This window comes from Mustela lutreola, chromosome 5 (assembly GCF_030435805.1).
Source record: "Mustela lutreola isolate mMusLut2 chromosome 5, mMusLut2.pri, whole genome shotgun sequence".
NCBI classification, from domain to species: Eukaryota; Metazoa; Chordata; class Mammalia; order Carnivora; family Mustelidae; genus Mustela; species Mustela lutreola.
The window spans coordinates 76,324,384-76,335,216 of NC_081294.1; the positions used below are offsets into that span (position 1 = coordinate 76,324,384).

At 44.9% G+C, this 10,833-nt stretch overlaps 1 non-coding gene across 1 annotated transcript; it reads left to right on the forward strand.

Annotated features, from left to right (window-relative positions):
- Positions 1-6,484: 6,484 nt before the first annotated feature.
- Positions 6,485-6,588, forward strand: LOC131832808 (U6 spliceosomal RNA). Its single transcript, XR_009354172.1, has one exon. It is a non-coding gene; the product is annotated as a U6 spliceosomal RNA (small nuclear RNA).
- The last annotated feature ends 4,245 nt before the right edge of the window (positions 6,589-10,833 follow it).

Here is a 10,833-nt window from a genome sequence, read left to right on the forward strand (position 1 = left end):
TCCTATACGATCCCTCCTCTCCCAGTCCCTCCTATTACATGGATTTTGTAGATTTAAAAGATTTTATTTATTTCTTTGAGAGAGAAACAGTGTGAGAGAGAGGACAAGTGGGAGGATAGGGCACAGAGGGAGAGGGAGAAGCAGACTCCCGTGTCACTCCATCCCAGAACCCTGAGATCATGATCAGCGCCCAAGGAAGATGCTTAACTGAATGAGCCACCCAAGCGCCCCCATAGCTTTCTTTTTTCTTTTTAATTTTATTTATTTAATTTATTTATTTGACAGAGAAAAAGAGCACAATCAGGGGGAGAGGCAGAGGAAAAAGATCTTAGGATCATGACTTGAGCTGAAGGCAGACACTTAACTGGCTGAGCCCCCCAGGCATCCCTGCCTCTGATAACTTTTTAATTGAAAATTGGAACTCAGACTGCCTCAGTGCAAGTCAGAGGAAAGAAAACAATCTCTGTTTTTATTTTTATTTTTTAAGATTTTATTTATTTATTTGACAGACAGAGATGACAAGTAGGCAGAGAGGCAGGCAGAGAGAGAGGAAGGGAAGCAGGCTCCCCGCCAAGCAGAGAGCCCGATGCGGGGCTTGATCCCAGGACCCTAAGACCATGACCTGAGCTGAAGGCAGAGGCTTCAACCCACTGAACCACCCAGGCGCCCCCAATCTCTGTTTTTAAACAGTACATGAGAAGTGTCTGGGTGGCTCAGACTCAGCGGGGAGTCTACTTCTCCCTTTCCCCCTCTCCCTGCTTGTGTTCCTTATCCTGCTGTGTCAGTCTCTGTCAAATAAATAAATAAAATCTTAAAACTAAAACAAGCTACGGGTGCCTGAGTGGCTCAGTGGGTTGAGTGTCTGCCTTCAGCTGGGGTCGTGATCTCGGGGTCCTGGGATCGAGCTCCACATCAGGCTCTATGCTCAGCAGGGAGCCTGCTTTGCCCCTCTCCCCCACTGCCTGCCTCTCTGCTTACTTGTGATCTTTCTCTCTCTGTCAAATAAATAGCTAAAATCTTAAAAAAAAAAAAAAAAAAAACACCTAAAACAAACTAAACAGCACCTGAATGAAAAGGTAGTGATGTGATGAGGAATTAAGAAGTTACAATTATGGTTGGGATGCACAAGCTCCTCTCCCATTAGAAGCCTATGAACCCCTTCCAGAAACCAAAGTCAGAGACCTCAGTCTCTCATTATCTCACCTACTCCGGAACAAAGAACAAGGAACAAGGACTCTCCCCTCAGCATAATATTCGACAGATACCTTGAATGGGAGAAGAGGTGAGAGGACCCCAGAGTTTGATCCCTGCCTTACAGTCAGAGATTCTGCTTTCATTTTATGAGCCCCCACTGTGTCTACTTACTGGTCAGGATGCCTCCTTCTAAGTGTGCACAAGGACACATCACCAAGCCAACCCAGCAGGCAGCCTCCAAGCTCACAGGATGGGTCTCAGAGAGCAGAGCTGCACTCAACATCCTGATGCCCAGTGGCCTCAACCAGGGGCTCAGAACTAGGAAGGGAGATGACCCTAGAACTTCATTTCCTCCAAGGAGATTAGTATCCTAGGCTTAACAACACAAAGCCAGGAAGGCGCTTGTTGCCACTTGATAAACACTTGACAAACTGGATATAGAGCTTAAGAGAAACTGTACAGGCACACAGCTGCCTTTAATACCCCTGCTGAAAAGAAAATTACCCTGTCAGTGAAGAAGAAAAGGAGAGAGGGAGAGAAAGATTTTAACACGTCTCTTAGCTGATTCTTGTGTACTTTAACTGTCTGTTCTTCTTTTTTTTTTTTTTTAAAGATTTTATTTATTTATTTTACAGAGAGAAATCACAAGTAGATGGAGAGGCAGGCAGAGAGAGAGTGAGAGAGAGGGAAGCAGGCTCCCTGCTGAGCAGAGAGCCTGATGCAGGACTCGATCCCAGGACCCTGAGATCATGACCTGAGCCGAAGGCAGCGGCTTAACCCACTGAGCCACCCAAGCACCCCTAACTGTCTGTTCTTCTGATTCTCACAACAGCCCTGTGTGATAGATTACCAACCATCAGTATTATTGCCCTTCATTTGATAGCTGGAGAGTTTTAGTGACTACTGCTGGTATATAACAGAACCACTATTTGAACCCATGTCTCTCTGATTCTCACAGCCATGTGCATTTCTGTTATAACACAGAGTTCTTCTGTCAGAGAAGAAATTATTTTAAAATGGGGTCCCTGGATGGCTCAGTGGGTTAGGCCTCTGCCTTCAGCTCAGGTCATGATCTCAGGGTGCTGGGATTGAGCCCCGCATCGGGCTCTCTACTCAGCAGGGAGCCTGCTCCCCCCCCCTCCCCCTACTTGTAATCTCTGTCTGTCAAATAAATAAATAAAATCTTTAAAAAATAATAAAAATAATATAGGGTGCCTGGGTGGCTCAGATGGTTAAGCATCTGTATTCGGTTCAGGTAATTATCCATGGGTCCTGGGATCAAGTCCCACATTGGGATCCTTGCTCCTTGCGAAGTCTGCTTCTCCCTCTGCCCCTCTCTCTCTCTCTCTCTCATGAATAAATAAATAAAATTTTTAAAGGTAATAATAAAATAAAATAATAATGTAAAAAAAATAGCTTCTGTTTAGGGACTTACAACTATGCCAAAGTCTGTTAAGATTTTACATAGATTATCTCATTTGATGCCCACGCAAACATTACCTCATTAAATCTCACAGCAAGCCAGTAAAGTAGGTATTGTTCTTATTATTTCTATTTTATAGATAGATATGCTGAAGTCCATAGAATTAAGTATCTTACTCTAGGTTTCATAGCGATTAAATGTCAGAGGGCAGAAAGAAAAAAATTCTTTTTTTTTTTTTAAGATTTTATTTATTTTTCAGAGAGAGAAAGAGAGTGAGCACAAGCAGGGGGAAGGGCAGGCAGAGCAGACAGAGCAGGTAAGAAGGCAGAGGGAGAAGCAGGCTCCATGCTGAGCAGGGAACCCAATGCAGGACTCAATCCCAGGACACTGGGATCATGATCTGAGCTGAAGGCAGACATTCAACTGACTGAGCCACCCAGGTGTCCCGAAAAAAAATTCTTTAAAAGGAACAGAATGGAAGAAAAGAATGTACAAAAGAAGGAAAGGAAAGGAGAAAAAGCAAAGGGATAGAAGGCGGGGAAGGAAAGAGAGCTGATGACAGTGTAAGTGTGTCCATAGGGTGGGGGGGCTTCTACAGAACCGGTATGTAATGTTTTCTCCTAATCTGAGTAGTGGGTCATGGGTGTTTCTTTTAATATTATTCTTTAAACTGGGGGCATCTTGGGCACCTGGGTGGCTCAGTGGGTTAAGCCGCTGCCTTCGGCTCGGGTCATGATCTCAGGGTCCTGGGATCGAGTGCCGCATCGGGCTCTCTGCTCAGCGGGGAGCCTGCTTCCTCCTCTCTCTCTCTGCCTCTCTGCCTACTTGTGATCTCTCTCTGTCAAATGAATAAAATAAAATCTTTAAAAAAATAAATAAATAAACTGGGGGCATCTGGGTGGCTCAGATGGTTAGGCATCTGCCTTCAGCTGAGGTCAGGCTCTCCAAGTCCTGGGACAGAATTCCCTTGAGGTTCCCTGCTCAGAGCCTGTTTGTGCTCCCTCTGTTTCTCTCTTTCTCTCAAATGAATAAATAAAATATTTTAAAAATATATATATATTATTATTATTATTATTATTTAAACTGTACTTATATACTGTATGCTGTGTATAAGCACGCTTAGGCACTATATGTGATATAAATATATGTTTCACAATTAAGAATAAGAAGGGAAGTATTCCAAGAAGAATAAGAAGTTGCTAAATACAACGAAACCCTGAAATACAATAACCTAGGCTCTAATCCCACACTCGTCACGTGAGACAGCATCAGTAGCAACTTCATCTAGTCACGTGCTGTCCCACTTACAGCTTTCTGGCTGCCCTTGGGGTGTGTAATACCAAGGATGATGACACACCTGAGGTCTCTCCTGGAAAAATCCGCCGTGTTCCCTGCTGTGATGCAGGCTCCGGCCAACAGATGGAGCCATTTCCTCCCTACCCTCTCTTCAAACTGCTTATGAGGAAAAGCTGTTGCTCAAAACTGTGTGGTCCAGGGATAGGAGGACTGTGGCCATCACCAGACACCAGAGGCTAAAGAAAGGCGAGGGTTGGGCGCCTGGGTGGCTCAGTGGGTTAAGCCGCTGCCTTCGGCTCAGGTCATGATCCCAGGGTCCTGGGATCGAGCCCCGCATCGGGCTCTCTGCTCAGCGGGGAGCCTGCTTCCTCCTCTCTCTCTCTGCCTGCCTCTCAGCCTACTTGTAATCTCTCTCTGTCAAATAAATAAAATCTTTAAAAAAAAAAAAAAAAAAAAAGGCGAGGGTTGACTACTGCCAAGAAGAATTTATTATATCTAAACCTGGTGAGTACTGAAAGAATAGTAAGTTCCAGCAGAGTTTGGGCCATATCAACCTTGTAGGGGCCAGATAATTCTTTGTTGGGGCTAGGGGAGGTGTGTCCTGTGCATTGTAAGATGTTTCATGTGTCTGGCTTCCATCCACTAGATGCTAGCAGCATGCCCCTACCCCCAACTGTGACAACCAAAACTGTCTCAAAAATGGTCAAATGGCCTGGAGGCGGGGGGCCCAAATCACCCCTAGTTAAGAACCACAAGTTCACACCCAATAGTGGTGTTGGGACACAGTGGTCTATATAGAATGGAGTCTTGGTGACCTTTGTGGAATGTACTCTGTCCTGAAAACCCAGTTTCCAATGCTCTGGAGTTGGAGGAAGGCCTTTAAAGTAAAGTAACTAACACCCCTCACCTAATAAGTAAGAAAAGCTAAGAGGGTCTCAAAGAGAAGGGGGGGAGGGGAGAATGAATGTGGAGTTGAAACCCTTATAGTTAGGACTGGACTGTGATAGTGGGGGTTATTTTTATCCTCCACTTGTTTTTTTTTTTTTTTTTTTTTAAGAATTTGTTTGTTTATTTGACAGATAGAGATCACAAGTAGTCAGAGAGGCAGGCAGAGAGAGAAGAAGGGAAGCAGGAAGCAGGCTCCCCACTGAGCAGAGAGCCTAATGCGGGGCTTGATCCCAGGACCCTGGGGTCATGATCAGAGCCAAAGGCAGAGCCTTTAACCCACTGAGCCACCCAGGTGCCCCTTTACCCCCACTTTAAAGATTAAAAAAGAAAGAGGAGCACCTGGGTGGCTCAGTCATTTAGCATCTGCCTTTGGCTGTGGTCATGATCCCAGGGTCCTGGTATCAAGCCTTGCATTGAGCTCCTTGCTCAGCAGGAATCCTGCTTCTCCCTCTCCCACTCTGCCTGCTTGTGTTTCCTTTCTCACTGGTTTCTCTCTGTCAAATAAATAAACAAAATCTTAAAAATAAATAAATAAAAAGAAAGAAAGAAAATCTGAGGCTCAGAGAGATCAAGCAAATTGCCCAAGGTCAAACAGTTAGGAAGGGATAGAATTGGGATTCAAACCTAGGACTATCTACAAAATCTTATGCTGCAATTTTAGAACTCCAAGAATCTTATCTTTCATTTATTCATTTTTTTATTCATTCATCCATCCATGTGTTCACTTACAACCATTTAATTAGCTCTCACTTCGTGCCAAGCTCTGGGAATAGAGTGATGAATGAGACAGTCAGTCCTCACATTCATTGAAGTTGTCTAGTGGGGGGATAAAAACGATAAATAAACAATCACACAAGGAATTATATAACAGTTATGATAAGAGCAGTGGAAGAAAAGCTTAGAGAGCTGTCTGTACTAGCTCTCCCTGGGTATGTGCCTTTTTGCAATATGACTTTTGTTTTTTAAGATTTTATTTATCTATTTGTCAGAGAGAGAGCACAAGCGGGGGGAGCAGCCGGCTGAGGGAGAAGAAGGCTCCCCACTGAGCAAGGAAGCCGATGTTGAGCAGGGAGCCCGATGCTGAGCAATAGATACAATGAAAGAGACATTGTTATGTGACTTCTGAGCCTTGGCCTCTAAGGACCCTGTAGCTTCTACTGCCAACCTCTTGTTGCCTGAAAACCACCATGTAGGAAACCCCCAGTTTAGCCTCCTCGCTGTCCCAGACATTCCACCTGTCCCGGCTGTTCCCAGCAGTCTAGCTGAGGCTCCTGACGTATGAGTGAGACTATCCAGGAAGAGCTAGCACCCAGTCAACCCAACAACTGATGGCAGCTGCACTTTGCCAGATCACCCCAGGCAAGATGGAGCCCAGTCAAAATCACAGAAGTATGAGCATATGCATCGTTGAAGGTGGTTTGTTACCCAGACAAAGAAAAGCCATTCAAAGCCCTACCCTGGTCTGGGGTTGGGGTGTGGGTTTTAGGGTGGCGTCCTTGAAAACATCAGATTCAAGCTGAGACCTGGGAGTAAGTAGGTGTCAGCCTGGGAGAGAGTGGGAGAAGAGTATTCAGGTGACATAGACACCAGTTTGAATGCCTTGAACTAAAAATGAACTGTGGAGTGCTCACTTTGGCAGCACATATACTAAAATTGGAACAATACAGAGATTAGCATGGCCCCTGTGCAAGGATGACGCACAAATTCGTGAAGAGTTCCATATTTTTTGGTGCAAAAACAATGAATACTGTTACACCGAAAAGAAACTTTTTAAAGTTACCTATATTTTAAAACTTTCATCTTAAAAAAAAAAAATGAACTGTGGATGTATGAGGATCTAAGCAAGGAATGGGCAGCATAAGATGGTGTGAAGAGAGAGGTGAGCTCAACACTGTAAACAATGACCAACGTGTGGAGTGCTTTACTGACTACACACTGCCCATCTCCAACCTCAGATCTACTTTTTATAACATTCTGGATACACCCACAGCCTGTTCCAAGCATGTAAATTTCATATACCCTATATGTTGAAGAATTAAAAAGTTGAAAATATAGATGGACATTAACCTGGCTCCCAGAAGCTGGGGAAAGGTTGAGTCACAGTCTTCTGGGGATGAACAATATGAAGATGACAAGGCAGCCTGAGCACAGGGGGAAAAAATGTGTTTTTAATAGCTGTGATGACCATCTAAGCTATTATGGCCGCCACTTTCACTGATCTAAGCTCATTCTTAAATGGAAATTTACTTGAAAAGCCCTTTCTTTGCATAATGGAAAATCAGGCTTGTCTAATTCCTTTTCCCCAAGGTAATAGCCCCAGGGTGTAATGGGATGCCTGGCTACCAGTCCTGCTCTTCAGGGGCTCCCTGGGTAACCCCCTTCTCAATGTCCTTTATCCCTGACTCAGGAAAGTCCCCCTAAGGATGCCTCACCTCCAAGGTCACTGCTGAGAACTGTAGGGAAGAGGGAGAATTGATGGGACTGACATCACTGTGTTGTTCATTCTCCTAGGGAAGATGATCCAGCAGGAGCTCCCTCAGCAGGGGTACCGTGCTGAGCCTGATGGCCACAGACTTCCCATTAGGCAGGCTTTCCCAAGGACAGCTGCAAGATCCCACAGCCGGGCAATGGGAGGAGGGCATGCTGGGTGTGGCTCCATGCTTATGGAACCTGGACGCTCCTGCCTTTTCTCCGGTTGGGAAGAGGGTCCTACCGCTCGGCCCTACCAAAGAGGGTGGGGTTTTTTAACTATAAAAGTGAATATTTGCTCAGAACAACACAAGGGGTCACAAAAAAATTATACATTTAAGAAAACTGACAAATCCCCAAAGCATGACAAAATCCAGGGAGGAAAAACCATATGCATTTATTAATTAACTGCCTGACATACCTCCATAATACATTTTCCCCTACGTTTTAGGCTGCAAAGTTAAAAAAAAATTTTTTTTAAATTTTATTTATTTGCCAGAGAGAGAGAGAGTGCACAAGCAGGGGGAGCAGCAGGCAGAGGGAGAAGCAGGCTCCCTGCTGAGCAAGAAGCCCAGACACAGGACTCCATCCAAGGACTCCAGAATCATGACCTGAGCCAAAGGCAGATGCCTTAACCCACTGAGCCATCCAGGTGTCATTTTTTAAAAATTTCGGCTCAGGTCATGATCTCAGGGTCCTGGGATGGAGCCCCATCGAGCCCTGAATTGGCTCTTTGCTCAGCAGGGAGCCTGCTCCCAACCCACCCCACCCCCGCCTGCCTCTCTGCCTACTTGTGATATCTTCTTTAAAAAAATTTTTCGAATCCCTTCTCTTCATCAATCCTGGCTCACAAGAGCTTCCTTTTGTTTTTCTTGTTGTTGTTGTTGTTGTTATTGTTGAAGTATATGATACATACAAGTACATATTTTCACAGGTGAAGAGTGCAGCACTGTGAACAATAATGCAAATAGATCCATTTTTAAAATAAAGCCAGAGCAGCCATTTGGAGGAACTGTCTTGCACATCTTGTTTTCTAAATCTTTGAACAGGACCAAATCTCCAGCATCCCCAGAAGTCAGCAAGAACGAGAAAATCCTGTTTGAAAAGACATGGACTTTTGCCTAATGACTACTCCACCTGACCAATCAATGAAGTACAAAACCAGTCCTCCTTATCAGCACCAATGAACTCGTCTTAGAAACAATTTACCTCCTCTTTCTTTTCTCCCTCTTAAAAACCCGAGTCTACCTCCTATAATCAGGACACCCTTTGGGGTTCTACACAAATCTATGTGAACATTTGCAGAGTTGCAATTCTTTGATCCCAGTGCTTCGGTTTTGAATTGGTTTCTTGATTTTAGGTGGACATTCCAGTTCAATGATATTTTTTACATATGCGTACATTCATATAACCACCACCCAAGATATAGAAACTTTCTGAAAGGTGTCTACTCTTAACCCAATTTTATTACTAAATAATACCATTTTTTTTATATTGGCTGAGGTCCACGTATTAGGGCTTTATGTGCATGGTATCATTTGATCCTCACAACAAAGGACTGTCATCATCTCCATTTTACAGATGAAGAAACTGAGGCTTCAAGAATTTAAATACCTTGCCTAAGGTCGCCCAAAGAAGCAGGTGCCAGTGTTGCACTCGAACCCAGGTCTAGCAGACTCCAAGGCCCATGGTCCCAAAAGCACTGTCCTAGCAGGGTACACCTACTGGCACCACTTCAAAGTAACCTCTGCCTCCCCCATTTTTGTTTTATTTTGCTTATGTTCTTTAAAAGTTGGATAGAATAATCTCCACTCCCAGTATCCCTCCTCCTGCAAGCTCAGGGCCCGATTTCTCTCCCCTGAAGTAGACATCCTACTGTCCCATTTTTTCTGAAGACCACAGGAGCCACTCTGGTGGGCTTTTAGCCCTCCCTGGGAAAACAGAATAGCTCACACACTTTCCCAGGGTCCATAGGGGAGAAGGTGCAGCTGAGAACTGTGCATGCTCTTTATCTGGAGTTGGAGCGGAAATGTCACAGGCTTTGGAGTCATGTTGTCTTTGGACACGTCCTGCTTCAGCTGCTACCTGGCGAAGTGACCATGAGCAATTTGTCTTCTCTCTTAGAATGACAGTTTCCTCATCCTGAATAGGAGGATATTAAGAGAAGTTTGCTGATAGGGTTGATTTGAGAATGAGATGAGATCACGTCAGGCACACAAGAGGTACACAAAGACTGTTGCATTTCCAACAGGCACAGGATCTGATGACCTTTCACACATGCCAGATTACCAAGTGGGTCCAGGACAGGAAAACAATCAACCACAATAAATTTAGAAGTGGTGGCAAATAAAAACAAGAGATAGGGGAGAAAAAAAGTCAGGGAGGTAAAAGACCCAGGCAGAGAGAATGAAGTATAAACTGGGAGTCCTGAGTTGGCACCCAGGCTCCAGATTGAGCCTTTTCTGGGGCAGCCTGGCTCTGAGCATTTAGACTTCACTTGTCTTTGGATAGCCTTCCAGATAGCTCACAGCTTGCGTATAACTATTCCCAGACCCACCTGATTGTTGAAAGCTAATAAAATCCTTCTTTCTCCCTTTCTCCTTGCTCTGCCCCTGAAGCTTAGGCTGGTCCTAAACAGTTCAGTAAACTCCACATGGGTGACCTCATATAGATGTGGCACCTGGGTTAGTCCAGGCTTCAGCCAGGTCACACAAAGACATGCACGAAAGACCTTAGCAAGAGAAATGCAACTTTTCTCCTGTGTTCCTAATTTGGGATGGTAGACAAGAAGGCTAAACCCATACCCTTCCACACTGCCTGAAGGAGAAGAAAAATCATGAGTGTCTATTGACTGAGCAGCACTGGTGGTGGGGTGGGGAGGGACAAGTATGTAAGCCCACTTGTCCAAGTCAAAGCTAACCGCTATGCCTAGTTTTCCATAACCCTCACAACTTTGGGAGGGAAAAGTGTTATTTCCTCCTTTCCGTGTAGGAGGAAATTGGGGCTCTAAGAAGTTAACAGCAATGTCACAAGGCCAGTGGGTAACCAAGCCAGGATCCAAACCCAGTCTTATCTTAAGGTCTTGTCCTTTTAACAAGTACCATTTCCATTTAGGTTAACTTTTGTAGTAAATGCTAATGTTCCAAGTTGAGAGTTGAAGATTCAGAGAAATTTAGCAACTTGCCTGCAACCACAGAATTATTGCTTGGCCTCATTACTCCCATTGCTAATCTCCCACATCTCTGTCTTCTGCTCTCAAGGAGCCTGTCATCCTTTGCTCGGATTGGAGCTAGCGGGGTAAGTGTCCATCTCTGATTTGCTCCCCCGTGGTGCCGAGAGGGTACCTGGTTGTGGCTTCCATTTTTAGTCAGTGCTGGCTAATTGAAAGTAATCCCAAATGGCTGCCAGAGCCTCTCTTCAACTCCTGCCCCTTGGGGTCCCTTGGGTCCATAGCAGTGTGATGACCTCAGATTGGGCCAAAGGCAATAACCAGGAGCTGCCGG